This window comes from Bos javanicus, chromosome 9, assembly GCF_032452875.1.
Source record: "Bos javanicus breed banteng chromosome 9, ARS-OSU_banteng_1.0, whole genome shotgun sequence".
Classification (NCBI taxonomy): Eukaryota; Metazoa; Chordata; class Mammalia; order Artiodactyla; family Bovidae; genus Bos; species Bos javanicus.
This window is the reverse complement of record NC_083876.1, coordinates 53,315,817-53,339,064: the sequence shown is the minus strand read 5'-3', so window position 1 is coordinate 53,339,064 and position 23,248 is coordinate 53,315,817.

Genomic DNA, 23,248 nt, shown 5'->3' with positions numbered 1-23,248 from the left:
CATGGCCACATTATTTTAATTTCCGGGATTTAGATTATGTAAATCCAACTACAGATTCCACATGAAGTTGTGCTTATATTTAGAAATTGTTAAGAAGCACATTCTTTTTGCCCTACCTAGAATAAGAGCCAAGGACAAACAAGTGACCTTGTCATATATCTTTGCTGGTAAGAAGATGTTATTTTCTTAGCCTGTCTTTTCACTGAGCAAATATCCCTTTGAAGGAATTGACTATAGGGATCACTTTGCATAAGTGAAAGGTATCGAATTATGAAAACACAAGTCTCCTTGAATCAGAAAATACCTGCTTGCAGTCACAAATCTAACATAGACTTACCATGCCAGATTGCTGCTTTTTCTTTTTTTGTAAACAATGAGGAGTGTTCTTGTGAACTTTAAAATGTTGTTGATTATATCCAGGAGTGCACTTGTAGTAGGTGATCTAGCCCTCGATATTGCTGGAAGCAAAAATCCTGAAGTTTCTCTAGCAGTAAAAATGTGAGTTCTGTCTGTCAAGGTAATGTCAAACTGAAACACTGCAATTATGAGGAGCTCCAAAATACCAAGTTTTATTTATCTACAGAATTAAATATTCATATTATAATTTATTTTCTGGTAGAAAACAAAAAATCATCCATGATTTCTCACTATATATTAATAGGTAAATATAAAAATCTACATTGCAACAGCTAACTATGTAAATTATGTTTAACATTATTTCCATTTCAAAAGGTGGAGAAAATCAAGCCTTAAAAATTTATGCAGACTGTCTAAAGTCACACAACAATTCAGGGATCAATCAAGTATGTAAATCTAGAAAAGTGAAAGTGAAAGTCACTTAGTCGTGTTCGACTCTGTGATCGCATGGACTGTATAGTCCATGGAATTCTCCAGGCCAGAATATTGGAGTGGGCAGTCTTTCCCTTTTCTGGGGACATTCCCAACCAAGGGATTGAACCGAGGTCTCCAGCATTTGAGGCGGATTCTTTACCAGCTAAGCCACAAGAGAAGCCCAAGAATACCGGAGTGGGTTGCTATTACCTTCTTCAGAGGCTCTTTCCCACATAGGATCTAACCTGGGTCTCCTGCAGTGTAGGCAGATTCTTTACTGTTTGAGCCCTCAGGGAAACGCTTTATACCCTCCAGATCAGATCAGATCAGATCAGTCGCTCAGTCGTGTACGACTTTTTGCAACCCCATGAATCGCAGCACAACAGGCCTCCCTGTCCATCACCAACTCCCAGAGTTCACTCAGACTCACGTCCATCGAGTCAGTGATGCCATCCAGCCATCTCATCTTCTGTCATCCCCTTTTCCTCATGCCCCCAAAACCTCCCAGCATCAGAGTCTTTTCCAATGAGTCAACTCTTCGCATGAGGTGGCCAAAGTACTGGAGTTTCAGCTTTAGCATCATTCCTTCCAAAGAAATCCCAGGGCTGATCTCCTTCACAATGGAGTGGTTCGATCTCCTTGCAGTCCAAGGGACTCTCAAGAGTCTTTTCCAACACCACAGTTCAAAAGCATCCATTCTTCAGCACTCAGCCTTCTTCACAGTCCAACTCTCACATCCATACATGACCACAGGAAAAACCATAGCCTTGACTAGACGAACCTTTGTTGGCAAAGTAATGTCTCTGCTTTCTAATATGCTATCTAGGTTGGTCATAACTTTCCTTCCAAGGAGTAAGCGTCTTTTAATTTCATGGCTGCAGTCACCATCTGCAGTGATTTTGGAGCCCCAAAAAATAAAGTCTGACACTGTTTCCACTGTTTCCCCATCTATTTCCCATGAAGTGGTGGGACCAGATGCCATGATCTTCGTTTTCTGAATGTTGAGCTTTAAGCCAACTTTTTCACTCTCCTCTTTCACTTTCATCAAGAGGCTTTTTAGTTCCTCTTCCCTTTCTGCCATAGGGATGGTGTCATCTGCATATCTGAGGTTACTGATATTTCTCCCAGCAATCTTGATTCCAGCTCTTGTTTCTTCCAGTCCAGGGTTTCTCATGGTGTACTCTGCATATAAGTTAAATAAACAGGGTGACAATATACAGCCTTGACGAACTCCTTTTCCTATTTGGAACCAGTCTGTTGTTTCATGTCCAGTTCTAACTGTTGCTTCCTGACCTGCATACAGATTTCTCAAGAGGCAGATCAGGTGGTCTGGTATCTCTTTCAGAATTTTCCACAGTTTATTGTGATCCACACAGTCAAAGGCTTTGGCATAGTCAATAAAGCAGAAATAGATGTTTTTCTGGAACTCTCTTGCTTTTTCCATGATCCAGCGGATGTTGGCAATTTGATCTCTGGTTCCTCTGCCTTTTCTAAAACCAGCTTGAACATCAGGAAGTTCACGGTTCACATATTGCTGAAGCCTGGCTTGGAGAATTTTGAGCGTTACTTTACTAGCGTGTGAGATGAGTGCAATTGTGCGGTAGTTTGAGCATTCTTTGGCATTGCCTTTCTTTGGGATTGGAATGAAAACTGACCTTTTCCAGTTCTGTGGCCACTGCTGAGTTTTCCAAATTTGCTGGCATATTGAATGCAGCACTTTCACAGCATCATCTTTCAGGATTTGGAATAGCTCAACTAGAATTCCATCACCTCCACTAGCTTTGTTCACTTCACAGTCCAGGATGTCTGGCTCTAGGTCAGTGATCACACCATCGTGATTATCTGGGTCGTGAAGATCTTTTTGTACAGTTCTTCTGTGTATTCTTGCCATCTCTTCTTAATATCTTCTGCTTCTGTTAGGTCCATACCATTTCTGTCCTTTATCGAGCTCATCTTTGCATGAAATGTTCCTTTGGTATCTCTGATTTTCTTGAGGAGATCCCTAGTCTTTCCCATTCTGTTGTTTTTGTCTATTTCTTTGCATTGATCGCTGAAGAAGGCTTTCTTATCTCTTCTTGCTATTCTTTGGAACTCTGCATTCAGATGTTTATATCTTTCCTTTTTTCCTTTGCTTTTCACTTCTCTTCTTTGCACAGCTATTTGTAAGGCCTCCCCAGACAGCCATTTTGCTTTTTTGCATTTCTTTTCTATGGAAATGGTCTTGATCCCTGTCTCCTGTACAGTGTCACGAACCTCATTCCATAGTTCATCAGGCACTCTGTCTATCAGATCTAGGCCCTTAAATCTGTTTCTCACTTCCACTGTATAATCATAAGGGATTTGATTTAGCTCATACCTGAATGGTTTAGTGGTTTTCCCTACTTTCTTCAATTTAAGTCTGAATTTGGCAATAAGGAGTTCATGGTCTGAGCCACAGTCAGCTCCTGGTCTTGTTTTTGCTGACTGTATAGAGCTTCTCCATCTTTGGCTGCAAAGAATATAATCAATCTGATTTCAGTGTTGACCATCTGGTAATGCCCATGTATAGAGTCTTCTCTTGTGTTGTTGGAAGAGGGTGTTTGTTATGACCAGTGCACCTCTAATAATGTAATTATTGAATAGAGACTACAAAATAACTATCTTTAGAATAAAAATAGAAGATGTATCAGATCAGATCAGTCGCTCAGTCGTGTCCGACTCTTTGCAACCCCATGAATCGCAGCACGCCAAGCCTCCCTGTCCATCACCGGCTGCCCGAGTTCACTGAGACTCACATCCATCAAGTCAGTGATGGGAATCTAAAACATACCAGAAGAAGGAGACTTTGTATAAAAATGTTTTAAAAGTAAAAGGAACTTATAAGAATTCATTCCCAGTAATTCTTAGCAAAGTAAATCAGATCTGCCTTCAAGCTAAGAACTATTAAACTGGCAAAAAAAAATTTTTTTTTTTATTAAGTCTGCTGGATTCCATTTGAGGATGCAAGCAGCAGGGATTAATTAAAAGAGCAAGATCTAGGGGATGAAATAAAAAAGAAGAGTTATGAATTTGAGGCTACTTTTATGTACATGTTTATACCATAAAGAACATCTGAGAGAATCAGGAATTTAGCAGGATTTTCAACAGATCATTGTGCCAAGGGAACAAATATTGGAGTTCACTGCCTGCCTAGACAGGGGTAATGATAAATACCTTGGACACTTGTTTGGAACCACAAAGAAATATATCTTACAAATATGGTTCTATCATTAAAAGACAGGCTTTTATGAGAACTGAAGCCCAGATAAGAATCATCTCAAACTTTCATTAAATTGAGATGATCTGAAATTTCTAGCTAACTACCAGAAAAAATATAAATCCCCTCTGGTGGAAGATGACATTAATATGCCCCTAAATAATTTCTATTACTTTGCATTAAATGTGACGCTTACATTAAATAATGAACAAGATACAGGGAGACAAGGTAGCTTGATCACAACCAAGAGAAAAACAGATAATAGAAACAAACAAAAAATTCAAATAATATATTTTTAGAAATAGATTTGAATATTTTCAAGGCAATAAAAGATAAGATTAACATGGCAGATAACCAAAAGTTGCATAAAAAAGAATCAAATAAAAATTCCAGAGCTCAGAAAAATAATGACCAAATACTAAGAAATCAATATATAGGGTCATGGTAAATTAGTTACAGTTCAGTTCAGTTCAGTTCAGTCTCTCAGTCATTTCCGACTCCTTGCGACCCCATGAATCGCAGCACGCCAGGCCTCCCTGTCCATCACCAACTCCTGGAGTTCACTCAAACTCACGTCCATCGAGTCGGTGATGCCATTCAGCCATCTCATTCTCTGTCATCCCCTTTTTCCTCCTGCCCCCAATCCCTCCCAGCATCAGAGTCTTTTCCAGTGAGTCAACTCTTCACATGAGGTGGCCATAGTACTGGAGTTTCAGCTTTAGCATCATTCCTTCCAAAGAAATCCCAAGGCTGATCTCCTTTAGAATGGACTGGTTGCATCTCCTTGCAGTCCAGATGTAAAAGAATAAGTCACCTGGGAAATAGGTCAGAAAATAATGTACAGAATAAATTACAGAGAAACAAAAGGAAAGGAAAAAGGAGAAAATTACATAGGAGATTGATAATACAGTGAAAAGTTTGAGAAGATGTATAATTGGCAGTTCAGAAGAAGCAGAGAGAAAAATGAGGCTGGCAAAAGAGATCAAGCCACAGATTCAGGTAGCATTAGGAAACCTAGAAGAGATAAACACCAAGAAAGCTATTGAGGAGCTACTAGAAGATTACTAGCATGAACTCTAGTCAAAGATTCAGTACCAAAGTTTCAGTAACTCTCCTGGATTTACTTTGTGGACTCAGTGGCTCCTAAAATTCTTGCTATTATATCCATGTTATAGGCATTAAAATGTAGGAAGAGGCAAGAGAAACCTCTTCTTCCCAGATTTATCAACTTCAAAGAGCTTTCCCCCAAAGGCAACTCTGGCATCTCCTTGACCCATTCATTTGCAATAAATGTGAGGAACTAAAATTTTTTCATCTAGTTACTTTGTTACTCTAATATATAACTTTTAACAAAAGAGAGAATGGATCTTTGGGAAGTAATTAGCAATATTTAAGCATAGAAGCAGGACAATCAGTTGGTGAACTCTTTCCATCACCCATTTGGAGAGGACCAGGGTGAAGGAGAAGGAAATGGCAACCCACTCCAGTATTCTTCCCTGGAGATCCCACGGACAGAGGAGCTTGGTGGGCTACAGTCCACTGGTCACAAAGAGTCGGACGCGACTGAGTGACTTCACTTTACTTTCAGGGTGATGGTGGTGGTGGTTGTGAAAAGTGGTTGTATTTCTGCAGATATTTTGAGGATCTGATGGGATTTACTAATGAATAGTTAAAGGCTATAATAGTTTTACTACTAATAGCTCTTTGAAGACAGCATTACTAATGGATCAGGGATGGTATGGGGAGGGAGGTGGGAGGGGGGTTCAGGATTGGGAACATGTGTACACCCGTGGTGGATTCATGTTGATGTATGGCAAAACCAATACAATATTGTAATTAGCCTCTAATTAAAATAAATAAATTTAATTTAAAAAATAATAAAATAAAAATAAAGTGTACTTTGAAACTCTCTGGGGAAAAAAAAGGATCTACTTCATAATGAAGTAATTTGAACCAAGAAAGGAATAGATGAAAGATGAAACTCAGAGGAAAGGAAATATTAAACCTCTGACTAATTTAAAGAATAAAAACAGTAGAATAAAGTTTAAAAATCAATAAGTGGAAAAATTAAAGTTTTCTAAGGTCTGTTGACTTAAAAAATACTCACAACCTAGAAGATGAGAGTTATATTTTACTTGGTGGGAATTTTTAGAACTTCAAGCCCAGGAGATAGCATCTCAATTGACCTTGGGGGAACTGTTCCAAGGAGGGGGAAATTGGGGGGTGGAGAGGAGTCAGAAGTTTTCCAAAAAGTAGTCTGAACATCAAAAGATTATTGTTATTTAAGGAAAACCAGATATCTCAAGTTAAGGGATTTAACATTTTTCTATGTATGGGAAGGTACTGAAATCATTCCTTTCACATGCATCTCAGCTGTCTGGGGCCAACCTTCTGAGATTTGATTTTTCACATCCTTAGTTCCTCTCTCACATCCTTAGCTCCTCTCTCACCATAGGGAGTGGCATTGGTTCCTGGCACTGCCAGATCACAGGTATTATTCTCCTTCCTGGTTGCTCTGGAGGACTGGAATTGCTGATGAGGCAATGGCACCCCACTCCAGTACTCTTGCCTGGAAAATCCCATGGATGGAGGAGCCTGGTAGGCTGCAGTCCATGGGGTCCCGAAGAGTTGGACACAACTGAGTGACTTCACTTTCACTTTTCACTTTTCATGCATTGGAGAAGGAAATGGCAACCCACTCCAATGTTCTTGCCTGGAGAATCCCAGGGACGGGGGAGCCTGTTGGGCTGCCGTCTATGGAGTCGCACAGTGTCGGACACGACTGAAGTGACTTAGCAGCAGCAGCAGCATGAAAGAGATGGAAATACCAGACCACCTGACCTGCCTCTTGACAAACCTATATTCAGGTCAGGAAGCAACAGTTAGAACTGGACACAGAACAACAGACTGGTTCCAAATAGGAAAAGGAGTACGTCAAGGCTGTATATTGTCACCCTGCTTATTTAACTTCTATGCAGAGTACATCGTGAGAACCGCTGGGCTGGAAGAAGCACAAGCTGGAATCAAGATTGCTGGGAGAAGTATCAATAACCTCAGATATGCAGATGACACCATCCCTATGGCAGAAAGTGAAGAGGAACTAAAAAGCCTCTTGATGAAAGTGAAAGAGGAGAGTGAAAAAGTTGGCTTAAAGCTCAACATTCAGAAAACGAAGATCATGGCATCTGGTCCCACCACTTCATGGGAAATAGATGGGGAAACAGTGGCAACAGTGTCAGACTTTATTTTTGGGCTCCAAAATCACTGCATATGGTGACTGCAGCCATGAAATTAAAAGACGCTTACTTCTTGGAAGGAAAGTTATGACCAACCTAGATAGCATATTCGAAAGCAGATACATTGCTTTGCCAACAAAGGTCTATCTAGTCAATGCTATGGTTTTTCCTGTGGTCATGTATGGATGTGAGAGTTGGACTGTGAAGAAAGCTGAGCTCTCAAGAATTGATGCTTTTGAACTCTGATGTTGGAGAAGACTCTTGAGAGTCCCTTGGACTGCAAGGAGATGCAACCAGTCCATTCTGAAGGAGATCAGCCATAGGTGTTCTTTGGAAGGAATGATGCTAAAGCTGAAACTCCAGTACTTTGGCCACCTCATGCAAAGAGTTGACTCATTGGAGAAGACTCTGATGCTGGGAGGGATTGGGGGCAGGAGGAAAAGGGGACGACAGAGGATGAGATGGCTGGATGGCATCACTGACTCGATGGACGTGAGTCTGAGTGAACCCCAGGAGTTGGTGATGGACAGGGAGGCCTGGCGTGCTGCCATTCATAGGGTCACTAAGAGTCGGACACGACTGAGCAACTGAACTGACCTGAACTGAACTTATGACATCCTTGTATATTGATATGGCAGGAAATACTCCATTTCACAGGTTTTTATAATATTTAAGAGTAGAGCAGATAAAGATTGTTAGAGCAAAAATGAGAGGAAACCTACTTTGCCAGGGATGAACAAGAGTGGGAAGGGCATTTCAGAAAGATAAACTTTTGTGTGTAAATCTGCAGTCTTCCAGGAATCCTGCAGGTACTAAAAGAGTGATAATGTGGCACAAGCCTGGATCCCAGCCTTCCTTAGGCTGCAGCTGGGACTATTATTTGGGAATAGGTTGTGTAGGTTTATTTCAGGAGACTTTTAGGAGTCTATTTCTTTGACAATGAAGAACCATCAAATGTTTTTAAAAGCACAAGTGGTATGACTTAAGCTATATTTTAATATAATTATGTTTTAAATACAGTTATGTTGTAGAAATGTAAACTGAAATCAATAAAACACCCTGGAGAAGGAAAGGGCGACCCACTCAGCATTCTTGCCTGGGAAATCCCATGGACAGAGGAGCCTGGTGGGCTATAATCCAAGGGTTGCAAAGAGTCAAACACAACTTAGCACACAACTTAGCAACTAAACAACAACAATAAAACATACAAAAACAAAAAAAACATAAATACATATAACCCTCAGTGTACAAAAAGAAGGAATCAACAAAACAGTTCATAACTCTTTTTATAAATATATAAAAATAACTGTAATTATAATATAATTATATATTTAAATATACATATTATATATATATATAAATCAAGTTGTTCAGCTGCTAAAAGTCAAGTATAAGGTGGATTGCTGGGAGAAATAGCAACAACCTCTAATATGCAAATGATACCATTCTAAATGAAGAGGAACTAAAGAGCCCGTTGATGAGGATGAAAGAGGAGAGTGAAAAAGCTGGCTTAAAATTCAATATTCAAAAAACTAAGATCATGAATTCTGGTTCCATCACTTCTTGAAAAACAGATGGGGGAAAAAATGGAAACAGTAAGAGATTTATTTTCTTGGGCTCCAAAATCACTGCAGACTGTGACTGCGGCCGTGAAATTCAGACACTTGCTCCTTGGAAGGAAAGCTATGACCAACCTAGACAGTATAGTAAAAAGCAGAGATATCACTTTGCTCACAAAAGTCCATCTAGTCAAAGCTATGGTTTTCCCAATAGTCACAAATGGATGTGAAAATTTGAACATGAACATGAAGGCTGAGTGCCAGGAACTGATGCTTTTGAACCATGGTCTTGGAGAAGACTCTTGAGAGTCCGTTGGACAGCAAGGGGATCAAACCAGTCAATCCTAAAGGAAATTCATGAATATTCATTGGAAGGACTGCTGCTGAAGCTTAAGCTCCAATATTTTGGTCATCTGCTGTGAAGAGTCAACTTATTGGAAAAGACCCTAATGCTGGGAAAGACTGAACACAGGAGAAGAAGGGGATTACAAAGGATAAGATGGTTGGATGACATCACCAACTCAATGGACATGAATTTGAGCAACCTTTGGGAGACAGCAAAGGACAGGGAAACCTGGAGTGCTGCAATTCATGGGGTCACAAAGAGTCGGACACGACTTAGCAACTGAACAATAACAAGGTACTGTGCTGTGTACACTTGTTGAGTACAAAAATGAATGACTTTGTCCCTAGACTTAGGTAATTTATGAGATAGGTTGCTGGTGGTTGTTAGAATTGGAAAGAAGTGAAGGATGTCAGAGATAAGAGACAAAGAATCTTTGGGGTTCAAGAAGTACCAAAGGGTGTTTCCTGTGGTTGCTTTTCCTGTGCCTCCTGTTCCCCTCACTAACACCCAGGCACATACAGTGTCCTTTTCCATTTTTTGGCTTGTATGTTGTTGAACAAATGTTATTGGGAAGATAAAACATTTTTGGATTTAGAATATTATTTCATACTGTATATTTAAATTAGAGCATTTCTTCTTCACTTAAGATGGCAATATATCAAATTTCTGAAAGCCCATAAATAATTAGTAATACTTTGTGGACTTCTAAACATGTTTCTTTTTCATATTGTTTTTCTCTACCAAATGACCCAAAAGAAAGCTATCATACACAGAATTAAAATGTGTGAAACCTCCATATGGTTATTGTGGCTTTTCATGGTATAGCTATAGAGTTGAATCTCAATTCTGCCGCTAGTGTTAGAATCAGTTTCAAGTAGAACTACTGAATATTTTTCCCTCTGTATCCTAATCTATTCTAGCATGTATCGTTTGCTTGATAGATGAATGTCTCATATTGCAAGGAGCACAGATGTGTCTTTTTCTCAGCTATAATGATGAAAAACTCCGTAAGCAATTATTTTGTGAATGGATTTTACAGAATGCCAACTCATGCTGCAGAACTAATTCATCCTTCTGTTAACAACAAACATTCACCCAAATGTTCCCCCACCTGCCACAATAAGTGTGATAACAAATACAAGATTTTAGAAAAACAGTGTATTTACCAAATTCTGAAGAAGAGTTCAATCATAGTAATATTATGGATTTTTATTAAGAAAAATCACTAGATTTTAACATATTACAGTATATCATAATCTAGAACATTGTAATGTTAACAGTATTTCAAAGAAGCAATCTTGTTACAAAATTTGCTTCAACCTCAGGGAAAGCAATTGAAAATTTCTAACAACTTATGAAAAATACACCGTTTGAGGAGTTGGGTATTTTCTTACTGACCCACTGTTTACCCTCTAATGTTTTATTTATAACTAAAGACTTAAAGAAGCAAATTAAGAAGCTTTACTGTTGGTATTAAAAGTTTTTTAAAAATTTAGAGGAAACTCAATGATTTCTATTATATTTGGGGTCCAGTCTAAACTCTGAGTTTTATATCTAATTAAAAAATCAGAAAAGTTCTTGAGGTTCATTATATACAAAATGGAGAGTCTCCAATTACTTTACTGCATCACCACCACCTCCAAGATAATCATTGTATAACCATACTTACTTTTGTACTTAAGGTCTAGAAGGAAAAACTGTTGCCTCTGATATCCAAGCTTAGTCCTCTTTGGTTTTCTGTGTTTACTGTAACAAATTACTGCAAACTTAAATAACAGAAGTTTCCTAGCCTCTTCCAGCTTTGTGCAGCTCCAGATGTTCTTTGACTAGAGGCTGCATCACTTTATCTTCTGCTCTTCTGATGTCTGTCTTGAAATTCTTGCTGCCTATCTCTTACAAGGATATATGTGATTGCATTTAGGGCCCACTCAGATAATCCACGGAGAAGGCAATGGCAACCCACTCCAGCACTCTTGCCTGGAAAATCCCATGGACGGAGGAGCCTGGTAGGCTGCAGTTCATGGGGTCGCTAAGAGTCGGGCACGACTGAGCAACTTCACTTTCATTTTTCACTTTCCTGCATTGGAGAAGGAAATGGCAACCCACTCCAGTGTTCTTGCCTGGAGAATCCCAGGGACGGGGGAGCCTGGTGGGCTGCCGTCTGTGGGGTCGCACAGAGTCAGACAAGACTGAAGTGACTTAGCAGCAGCAGAAGCAGATAATCCAAGTGGGTTTCCTGGTGGCTCAGAGGTACATAATCCACCTGCATTGCAGGAGACAGGTTTGATCCCTGGGTCAGGAAGATTCCACTGGAGAAGGAAATGGCAACCCACTTCTGTATTCTTGCCTGGGAAATCCAATGGACAGGTGGGAGTCAGGTGGACTATAGTCCATGAGGTCTTTTTTTTTTTTTTTTTTATACAGGCCCAGGTAGGCCTCCCACTTGTTGCCGATGATCTTGCCACACGTGAAGCAGAGAACAGGGATGATCATGGCCCCATGAGGTCTTAAAAGAACTGGACACGACTTAGCAACTAAACAACAACAGATGATCCAAAATAAAACTTTCCTCTCAAGAGACTTAACTTTACCATTTCTTTTATCATATATTATTCACAGATTTTAGGAAATTAACAGGAATATCTTTTTCAACCTACTATACCATCTATCTGTGGTTTCATCCCATACTTTCCTACCTCTGCTGAGATTTTCTCCCTCTGACTCTCACCCCGCCTCTTGCCTCTTCCTCCCTTCTTCTCATACCTTTGACTCCTCCTTGTCAATGGTTTCCTTCCTTCATCATATATTCATAGTCTATTAGGGCTACCATAATGAAGTATCACAGTTTGAGTGGTATAAACAACAGAAATTTATTTTCTCACAATTCTGGAGGCTAAAAGTCTGAGATCAAGGTGTTGTTAGGATTGATTTCCTTTGAGACCTGTCTCCTTGGCTTAAAGGCAGCCTTTTCTCTCTCTCCTCATATGGTCTTCACTCTGTAAATGTGTCTCCTAATTTCCTCTCCTTATAAGGACATCAGTCATATTGGATTAAGGACCACTCTAATGACTTCATTTTAGTGTAATAACCTCTTTAAAGACCCTATCTCCAAATATAGTCACATTCTGATGAGGGGGGAAGAAGGGTTAGAACTTCCACCTATAAATCTGGGGCAAGCACAATTCAGGGCATAACACAAACCATTCTTTCCCACTCTGAAAACAACAGTAGCAACAAAAACTTCTCTTCAAAAGAACTATTCCCTCAAAGTTCCTTCTGTATAAGACATTTACTTCCCATCAAATATCCTGTGCTCCTCTACATTTCCTGGCCCTCTTGCTATAAGCTAGAGCCTTGGGACTAATTTTCAATAGGCAGTATGCAGTTCTAATGGACCAGCAGGGGCTTGTACTATGAAAATGTGAATATAAAAAAGAAAAGTAATTTCATTTTAGAGTCATGGTCTCATAAGACTGGCAACAAATGGATTATAATGTTCATTTCATAAAAAGTGGTTTCTGTGATAGTCTCAGCTGCATTGTGTTCTCATGCCATCAGCTTTCATCAATGTAGGCTTTAAGAAATAGCTTTATGAAATCCATTATGACATTTCTGTAGGAAATGTCCAAAAATCATCTCCAAAACATCTCCAAAAATCTTTGCTTCCCCAGAGAGGTCCTTTTTACTTTTGTCAATGATTATCTTATGACTGACATATTTGTTTTTTTGATTTTGCTTTTGGTTTTTTGTTTCATTCTTATACTGCTTGAAGTCATATTTAGGATACAAGTTATACAACTAGAAGATAAGCTCAATAAAGGTAACAATTGGAACTGTCTTAGTCACATTCATATATCCCCTATGCCTGGATCAGTTCAGTTCAGTCGCTCAGTCGTGTCCAACTCTTTGCAATCCCATGGACTGCAGCACACCAGGCCTCCCTGTCCATCACCAACTCCCAGAGTTTACCCAAACTCATGTCCATTGAGTCAGTGATGCCATCCAACCATCTCATCCTCTGTTGTCCCCTTCTCCTCACACCTTCAATCTTTTCCAGCATCAGGGTCTTTTCAAATGAGTCAGCTCTTCGCATCAGGTGGCCAAAGTACTGGAGTTTCAGCTTCAACATCAGTCCTTCCAATGAACACTCAGGATTGATCTCCTTTAGGATGAACTGGTTGGATCTCCTTGAAGTCCAAGGAACTCTCAAAAGTCTTCTACACTTGAACCACAGTTCAAAAGCATCAATTATTTGGCGGGGTGCTCAATAAACATTTATTAAATAAATGAATGAGCAACTTTACAAAGTTACATGGCCTGAATATCTACACTGTCATTTTAAATTTTTATTTATTGATTGATTTACCTGTTGGCTGTGCTGGATCTTCATAGCTTCATGGGCTTTCTCTAGTTGCAGTGAGCAGAGGCTATTCTCCTGTTGCCATATTCAGGTTTCTCTTTGCTGTGCCTTTTCTTTTTGAAGACCATGGGCTGTAGGGTGCACAGGCTTCATTAGCTGTGGCTCATAGGCTCAGTAGCTGCAGCTTCCAGACTCTAGAGCACAGGATCAATAGTTGTAGTGCACAGGCTTAGTACCTCCACAACACATGGGATCTTCCCAGTCCAGGAATCAAACCTGTGTCTCCTGCATGGGCATGCAGATTTATCACCACTGAGCCACCAGGGAAACCCTACACTATCATTTTCTCTCCAGATCTCAACTTTCCAGTTTTTCTGGTATTTTCCTACACCACATTGTTTTTTGTTTGGGTGAGTCCTAAGTCATGTCCTACTCTTTGTGACCCTAGGAGCCCACAAGGCTCCTAAGTCCATGGAATTTTCCAGGCAAGAATATTAAAGTGGCTGGCCATTTCCTACTCCAAGGGATCTTCCTAACCCAGGTATCAAACCTGTGTCTCTTGCATCCCCTGCTTTGGCAGAAGGATTCTTTACCAGTGAGCCACCTGGGAAGCCCGTTTTTTATTTATCAGTTCAGTTCAGTCTTTCAAGTCATGTCCGACTCTTTGAGACCCTATGGACTGCAGCACTCCAGGCTTCCCTGTCTGTCATTAACTCCCAGAGCTTGCTCAAACTCATGTCCATTCAGTTGGTGATGTCATTCAACCATCTCATCCTCTGTCGTCCCCATCTCCTCCTGCCTTCAATCTTTCTCAGCACTGGGGTCTTATACAATGAGTTAGTTCTTCACATCAAGTGGCCAAAGTATTGGAGTTTCAGCTTCAGCATCAGTCCTTCCAGTGAACATTCGGGGCTGATCTCCTTTAGGATGGACTGGTTGGATCTCCTTGCAGACCATGTCCCTCAAGAGTCTTCTCCAAGAGCTAACACCTATCCTACTCAAACTCTTCCAGAAACTTGCAGAGGAAGATAAACTTCCAAACTCATTCTATGAGGCCACCATCACCCTAATACCAAAATCTGACAAAGATCCCACGAAAAAAGAAAACTACAGGCCAATATCACTGATGAACATAGATGCAAAAATCCTTAACAAAATTTTAGCAATCAGAATCCAACAACACATTAAAAAGATCATACACCATGATCAAGTGGGCTTTATCCCAGGGATGCAAATATTCTTCAATATCCACAAATCAATCAATGTAATACACCACATTAACAAATTGAAAAATAAAAACCATATGATTATCTCAATAGATGCAGAGAAAGCCTTTGACAAAATTCAACAGCCATTTATGATAAAAACTCTCCAGAAAACAGGAATAGAAGGAACATACCTCAACATAATAAAAGCTATATATGACAAACCCACAGCAAACATTATCCTCAATGGTGAAAAATGGAAAGCATTTCCTCTAAAGTCAGGAACAAGACAAGGGTGCCCACTTTCACCATTACTATTCAACATAGTTTTGGAAGTTTTGGCCACAGCAATCAGAGCAGAAAAAGAAATAAAAGGAATCCAAATTGGAAAAGAAGAAGTAAAACTCTCACTGTTTGCAGATGACATGATCCTCTACATAGAAAACCCTAAAGACTCCACCAGAAAATTACTAGAACTAATCAATGATTATAGTAAAGTTGCAGGATATAAAATCAACACACAATCCCTTGCATTCCTATACACTAATAATGAGAAAATAGAAAGAGAAATTAAGGAAACAATTCCATTCACCATTGCAATGGAAAGAATAAAATACTTAGGAATATATCTACCTAAAGAAACTAAAGACCTATATATAGAAAACTATAAAACACTGGTGAAAGAAATCAAAGAGGACACTAATAGATGGAGAAATATACCATGTTCATGGATTGGAAGAATCAATATAGTGGAAATGAGTATACTACCCAAAGCAATTTATAGATTCAATGCAATCCCTATCAAACTACCAATGGTATTCTTCATAGAGCTAGAACAAATAATTTCACAATTTGTATGTAAATACAAAAAACCTCGAATAGCCAAAGCTATCTTGAGAAAAAAGAATGGAACTGGAGGAATCAACCCACCTGACTTCAGGCTCTACTACAAAGCCACAGTCATCAAGACAGTATGGTACTGGCACAAAAACAGAAATATAGATCAATGGAACAAAATAGAAAGCCCAGAGATAAATCCACGCACCTATGGACATCTTATCTTTGACAAAGGAGGCAAGAATATACAATGGATTAAAGACAATCTCTTTAACATGTGGTGCTGGGAAATCTGGTCAACCACTTGTAAAACAATGAAACTAGACCACTTTCTAACACCATACACAAAAATAAACTCAAAATGGATTAAAGATCTCAACGTAAGACCAGAAACTATAAAACTCCTAGAGGAGAACATAGGCAAAACACTCTCTGACATACATCACAGCAGGATCCTCTATGACCCACCTCCCAGAATATTGGAAATAAAAGCAAAAATAAACAAATGGGACCTAATTAAACTTAAAAGCTTCTGCACAACAAAGGAAACTATAAGCAAGGTGAAAAGACAGCCTTCAGAATGGGAGAAAATAATAGCAAATGAAGCAACTGACAAACAACTAATCTCAAAAATATACAAGCCACTCCTACAGCTCAATTCCAGGAAAATAAATGACCCAATCAAAAAATGGGCCAAAGAACTAAATAGACATTTCTCCAAAGAAGACATACAGATGGCTAACAAAACACATGAAAAGATGCTCAACATCACTCATTATCAGAGAAATGCAAATCAAAACCACTATGAGGTACCATTTCACACCAGTCAGAATGGCGGCAATCCAAAAGTCTACAAGCAATAAATGCTGGAGAGGGTGTGGAGAAACGGGAACCCTCTTACACTGTTGGTGAAAATGCAAACTAGTACAGCCACTATGGAGAACAGTGTGGAGATTCCTTAAAAAACTGGAAATAGAACTGCCTTATGATCCAGCAATCCCACTGCTGGGCATACACACTGAGAAAACCAGAATTGAAAGAGACATGTGTACCCCAATGTTCATTGCAGCACTGTTTATAATAGCCAGGACATGGAAGCAACCTAGATGTCCATCAGCAGATGAATGGATAAGAAAGCAGTGGTACATATACACAGTGGAGTATTACTCAGCTATTAAAAAGAATACATTTGAATCAGTTCTAATGAGGTGGATGAAACTGGAGCCTATTATACGGAGTGAAGTAAGCCAGAAAGGAAAACACCAATACAGTATACTAACGCATATATATATGGAATTTAGAAAGATGGTAACAATAACCCTGTATGCTGCTGTTGCTGCTGCTAAGTCGCTTCAGTCGTGTCCAACTCTGTGGGACCCCATAGACGGCAGCCCACCAGGCTCCTCTGTCCATGGGATTCTCCAGGCAAGAACACTGGAGTGGGTTGCCATTTCCTCCTCCAATGCATGACAGTGAAAAGTCAAAGTGAAGTCGCTCAGTCGTGTCCGACTCTTAGCGACCCCACGGACTGCAGCCCATCAGGCTCCTCCGTATACGAGTCAGCAAAAGAGACACTGATGTATAGAACAGTCTTTTGGACTCTGTGGGAGAGGGAGGGGGTGGGATGATTTGGGAGAATGGCATTGAAACATGTATAATACCATATATGAAACGAGTCGCCAGTCCAGGTTCAATGCACGATACTGGATGCTTGGGGCTGGTGCACTGGGACAACCCAGAGGGATGGTATGGGGAGGGAGGAGGGAGGAGGGTTCAGGATGGGGAACACATGTATACCGGTGGCGGATTCATTTCGATATTTGGCAAACCATTACAATATTGTAAAGTTTAAAAATTAAATAAAATTTAAAAAAATAAATAAAATAAAATATTAGAAGATAAAAAAAAGAGAGAGAGAGAGTCTTCTCCAGCACCACAGTTCAGAAGCATCAACTCTTTGGCGCCCAGCTTTCTTTATAGAATCCATACCTGACCTCTGGAAAAACCATAGCTTTGACTAGACAGACCTTTGTCAGCTAAGTAATGTTTATTTCTGAATCAATAATTTTGAAAATATCTTCAATAACATTTAATTGAAAAAATTGACTCAGTCAACATATATTGTTTCTACAGGCTTGATACTTTTTGCATGGTGAAAAATGACAGAGACAGTCCTACCAAGAGACTCTCAGCATTCATTTTACATCAAGTCAGCAATCTTCCCAGAATGGGTTAAGGAGTCAGATCTGGGAACATCAGTCAGGAACCTCTGCTGTTCCTAGAATCTTTCAAGGGGGGCTCTGCAAGGTCAAAACTATTTTCAAAATAGTACTAAGACATTATTTGCCTTTTTCACACTTATTTTATCAAGAGTATATAGTGAGGTTTTCTGGAGACTGCATGAAGTGTGGATAGCTTAACAAATTGAATTAAGAAACTAGCTACTTTCTATTAACCTTTTAAAAAGACACTAAAAGGGAGGGCACAGTTTGAATATACCTCTAGGCTAAATGCTTATAGTCTTGTAACCAAAATTTAAACCTGCCTCAATTTCCCTATCGGAGAAGGCAATGGCAGCCCACTCCAGCACTCTTGCCTGGAAAATCCCGTGGACGGAGGAGCCTGGTAGGCTGCAGTCCATGAGCAAGCATCTTTTAATTTCATGGCTGCAGTCACCATCCACAGTGATTTTGGAGCCCCAAAAAAGAAAGTCTCTCACTGTTTCCATTGTTTCCCGATCTGTTTGCCATGAAGCAATGGGACCAGATGCTATGATCTTAGTTTTCTGAATGTTGAGTTTTAAACCAACTTTTTCACTCTCCTCTTTCACTTTCATCAAGAGGCTCTTTAGTTCTTAGCTTTCTGCCATAAGGGTGGAATTATCTGCATATCTGAGGTTGTTTCTTCCAGCAATCTTGATTCCAGCTTGTGCTTCATCCAGTCCAGCATTTCTCATGATGTACTCTGCATAGAAGTTAAATAAGCAGGGTGACAATATACAGCCTTGATGTACTCCTTTCCCAATTTGGAACCAGTGTGTTGTTCCATGTCCAGTTCTAACTGTTGCTTCTTGACCTGCAAACAGATTTCTCGGGAAACAGGTCAGGTGGTCTAATATTCTCCTCTTTTTAAGAATTTTCCAGTTTGTTGTGATAAAGAAGGCAGAGGACCAAAGAATGGATGTTTTCAAACTGTGGTGCTGGAGAAGACTCTTGAGAGTCCCTTGGACATCAAGGAGATCAAACCAGTCAATCTTAGAGGAAATCAACCCTGAATACTCTTTGGAAGGGGCTTCTCAGGTGGCTCAGTGGGAAACCATTTGCCTGCAATGCAGGAGAGTCGGGTTTGATCCCTTGGTCAGGAAGATCCCCTGAAGAAGGAAATGGCAACCCACTCCAGTATTCTTGCTGAGACAATCCCATGGACAGAGGAGCCTGGTGGGCTGTATACAGTCCATGGGGCAGCAAAGAGTGGGATATGACTTAGTGACACAACAATTCTTTGGAAGGACTGATGCTGAAGCTGAAGCTCCGATACTTTGGCCACCTGATACAAAGAGCTGACTCACTGGAAAAGACCCTGATGCTGGGAAAGACTGAGGGCAGGAGGAGAAGAGGGCAACAGAGGATGAGATGTTTGGAATGGCATCACTGATTCACTGGACATGAACTTGGGCAAACTCTGGGAGATGATGAGGCACAGGAAAGCCTGGTGTGCTGCAGCCCAGGGGTTGCAGAGTCGGACCTGACTTGGCAACTGAACAACAGCAAAGGTTAAACAGAAGGAGCTCCTTCCTCCATGTAGTAGGAACGCAAAACCGAAAATAATGTTTTTTCTTTCATCCTTTGGACTGCTAGTCCCAGGGAACACCTATGATATCATGATTGGGCAACATCTTGGAACACACACACACAAAATGCTCAATAGAATGAGAGGAATATGAGTGATGGCTACACAGATAGACAGTATACAGATCTAGAGGTACAGCCCCAAAGTTCGTTTTCTCTTTTCACTTCCATCTGACATTTACTCCAAATCAGAATTACCTTTCATCAATTCCTGGCTCCTGAGAAATTAGGATTTCTCTCTCATTTTCCTAGCAAAATTCCCCAATCAGAGAGATTTCTGACATCCTTGATCAGTGACCCTTACGTTTCTGATACCACTGCCCACAGATCTTTTTACATGAGGTTATTTCTCAGAGATATGGCCTTGCTCTGGAATGGCAAATATATTTCATAGCAAGTGCCAACTCTGATATATTGTTAGCAGTTGGCTGGAACATTGCGAAGAAATCTGAGGTATTTCCAGGCTTGGCAAGACAAATGCCATCATTGATTAGTGGTCTGCCCTGAGTCCTAGATGTGTTAGCTTGTATATGTGTGTTTGCTGACCCTATAAAATCTCTTAGAATTGTTGTGGTCAAACAGCTACAGAGCAAGACAATAAATGTTTAGTACATGAAAAAATTACCCAAAAATATAGCTACTATGGTGGATAATAACAGATATCAGTGACAATATCTCCCTCATAAGCAAACTCAATTCATTTAAAATATAAGCATATTTTTTAAGATTCAGAATAACAAATTCATTTAAAAGAGCATAAGATTTGCCTTAAAGGGTGCTATTGCATAGCCTGTGTATCTATATATCAGAGGATATTTTTATCTTTCACACGAACTAGGATAGATGCCAACTACTCTTGATTATGGCATTTTAGGAACTTGGCTGAACTTACTTTCAGAAGCCATCTCCTCAAAATGAAATTTAAGAAGGTGAATTTTAAGGATGCCAGCTGTGGCTCTTAACAATACCCAGATGTTGTCCCTGCTGCTGCTATAGAGTAGCATCTGCTGCAAGTCCTATTCCTTTACAACATGTCATCTTGTTGGGGTAATTAATAAATAATACATAGAGGAAGAAGGAGGAAACTGAAAGAGGAGGAAGAACAAGAGCGAAAAGAAAGAAATCAAACAATGACAAATACTGAATGATATCACTTATATGTTGAATCTTTAAAAAAAAAAATTTTTTTTTAACTCATAGATACAAATACCAGACTAGTAGTTGCCAGAGATAAAGGATTAGGAGTGGATGAAAAAGGTGAATGTTGTCCAAAGGTACAAAAAAAGAAGTGAAAGGAGAAGGAAGATGATAATGATGATGGTGATGACAAGGAGAAGAACAAGAGGAGGAAAAGAAAAATAAAAAGAAAGACACAAGTTGCTCCTGGAGATCTGGACCAGCCTAACTTTTCCCTTGCTTGGCAGGAAGCACAGATATTAAGTATTTCTTTAGAATGTGTTCCTGTGTCTATTAACTCTACACACGACTGCCTTAGCACTGATACAAGCTGGCGATATATTCTTTTAAATCATATTTTGTTGGTGAAATAGAAGAAATTTCAGCTCCTTGGAGAACAAAGCTCAAGCACTGACAAGAGCACTAACTTGTTCCTTTACGAATTTGCCTTATTGTCATTTTGCCTGGGAGTTACACTGTGGAGAAGTGTATATAGGAAAGCAAGTGTTGCCTGGAGCTAATAAGTCTGGCTCTAAATACAGTATTGTGAAGGAATTGGGATAAAAGTGAAACCAGAAAAGACTAATATAGAGTTTGTTCCCTTGGAAACAAAAGAATGCTTACTGCTTTTGGAATAAATAGTAGCACAAAAGGTGTGGCTCTAAAATGAAATTCTGACAATATAATCACAAATAACACTACTGCCGATGCTGCTAAATCTCTTCAGTCGTGTCCAATTCTATGCGACCCCATAGACGGAAGCCCACCAGGCTCCCCTGTCCCTGGGATTCTCCAGGCAAGAACACTGGAGTGGGTTGCCATTTCCTTCTCCAATGCATGAAAGTGAAAAGTCAAAGTGAAGTCGCTCAGTCGTGTCCGACTCTTAGCCACCCCATGGACTGCAGCCTGCCAGGCTCCTCTATCCATGGGATTTTCCAGGCAAGAGTACTGGAGTGGGTTGCCATTGCCTTAGTGAGGAATAAATAGGGAGGATAAACATAAAATTTTATAGTTTACAAGGCATTTACATGCATTTAACTCCATAGGTCAAGACTACACTGATTATATACCAAAGATAAATTGACGGGAACCAGAAGCGATACTGGTTATTGCTTTACTGATGAGGGTGAAAGGTCACAATGAGCAGAAATTTGCTCCCTTACCTCCCAACAAAACTGACTGATATCCAAAGGGAATTTTAAGCTTTATTTTGGAGTAAGAAGAAAAAGAACATATGCAAAATAGGACATATTCTAAGAGAAATCATTAAGTAAATGACTTCGTACAGTTTAAATCTTTAACATGGTAGCTAGTAGAAAATTGTGGGAATTTCTTAACAATAAATCTTTAAAAATTTACTCCTCCTCAGATTAATAAATTTGAATTATGAAATTCTATAAACGAGGTGATATTCCATGATCTTCCCCTTAAACAAAAGGACTAGCATGGTGTGGTGCTAGTGGTAAAGAATCTACCTGCCAATGCAAACTTAAGAGATGTGAGTTCAATTCCTGGGTCAGGAAGATTCCCTGGAGGAGAGCATGGCAACCCATTCCAGTATGCTTTCCTGGAGAATCCCAACGACAGAGGCGCCTGGCAAGCTACAGTGCATGGGGTCAAAAAGAGTCGGACGTGACTAAAGTAACTTAGAACAGACACATGCATGGTGTTTAAGACAATGTTATAGTTATGCTAACTCTCTTTTAAAAAATATATGAATCACACTATTAGATGTTCCTAAATTTCTTCTGGCTCTAAAATTTTTTAAATCTAAGATCCTATTGTATGAGTGTCACCAGTTATCACAGGTATATATCCTTGATTCACTGTTAATCAATTTTGTTATTAAGTTGAATACTTAATCACTATAGAAGGCAGGTGATGGCAGAAATAACAATGTTGAATGACAGTTAATTTTTGAACTAATCTCAGCTAATTAGTTGAGCTTAATAATAGTTTGTTCTTCTTGATATCCCCAGGGTATACCATAAAGTCTGGCATATAGTAGACCTCAAACACTATTTGTTGAAAGAATAAATGAATGAATGGGTCAAAAATAACAAGGTGAAAGTTATCAAATAAAATTAATTTGTTCAGGTACAGAATAGACTGAACTTGGTTTGATAGCAATTTAGATAAATACCAGTCAGATACAGTTCATTACCAGCTCAATTTAAGCCAAGAGTCCAATTAACAGAAGTATAATATCTAGGGAAATTAATCTCACTGTCACCGCTCTAGTCAGACTATGTGTAAAATACTAAATTCCTTCTGGGCATCACTTTCTAAAGCTGACATCGCCAAGCTAGAGTTTAACAAGAGAGGGTAGCCAAGATATTTAGAAATCTGGAGATCTTGTCAGGAGATATAATTGAAGTATCTGAGATGTTTAACTTGGAAAAAGAAAGCAAGAGGGACATGCTTTGAATATCTAAAGAGTTGTCATGGGAAAGATATATTAGAATCATCCTCTGAGTCACCCAAGGAAAGAATATTGAAGTGACAGGGAAACAGATCTTGCTTTAGTATAAGGAAGGAATTTCAAACAGTTAGATTTGTCCCAAACAGGATTAATCTGCCCTGCAAAGAAGGGAACACTTCATCATTTTAAGTGT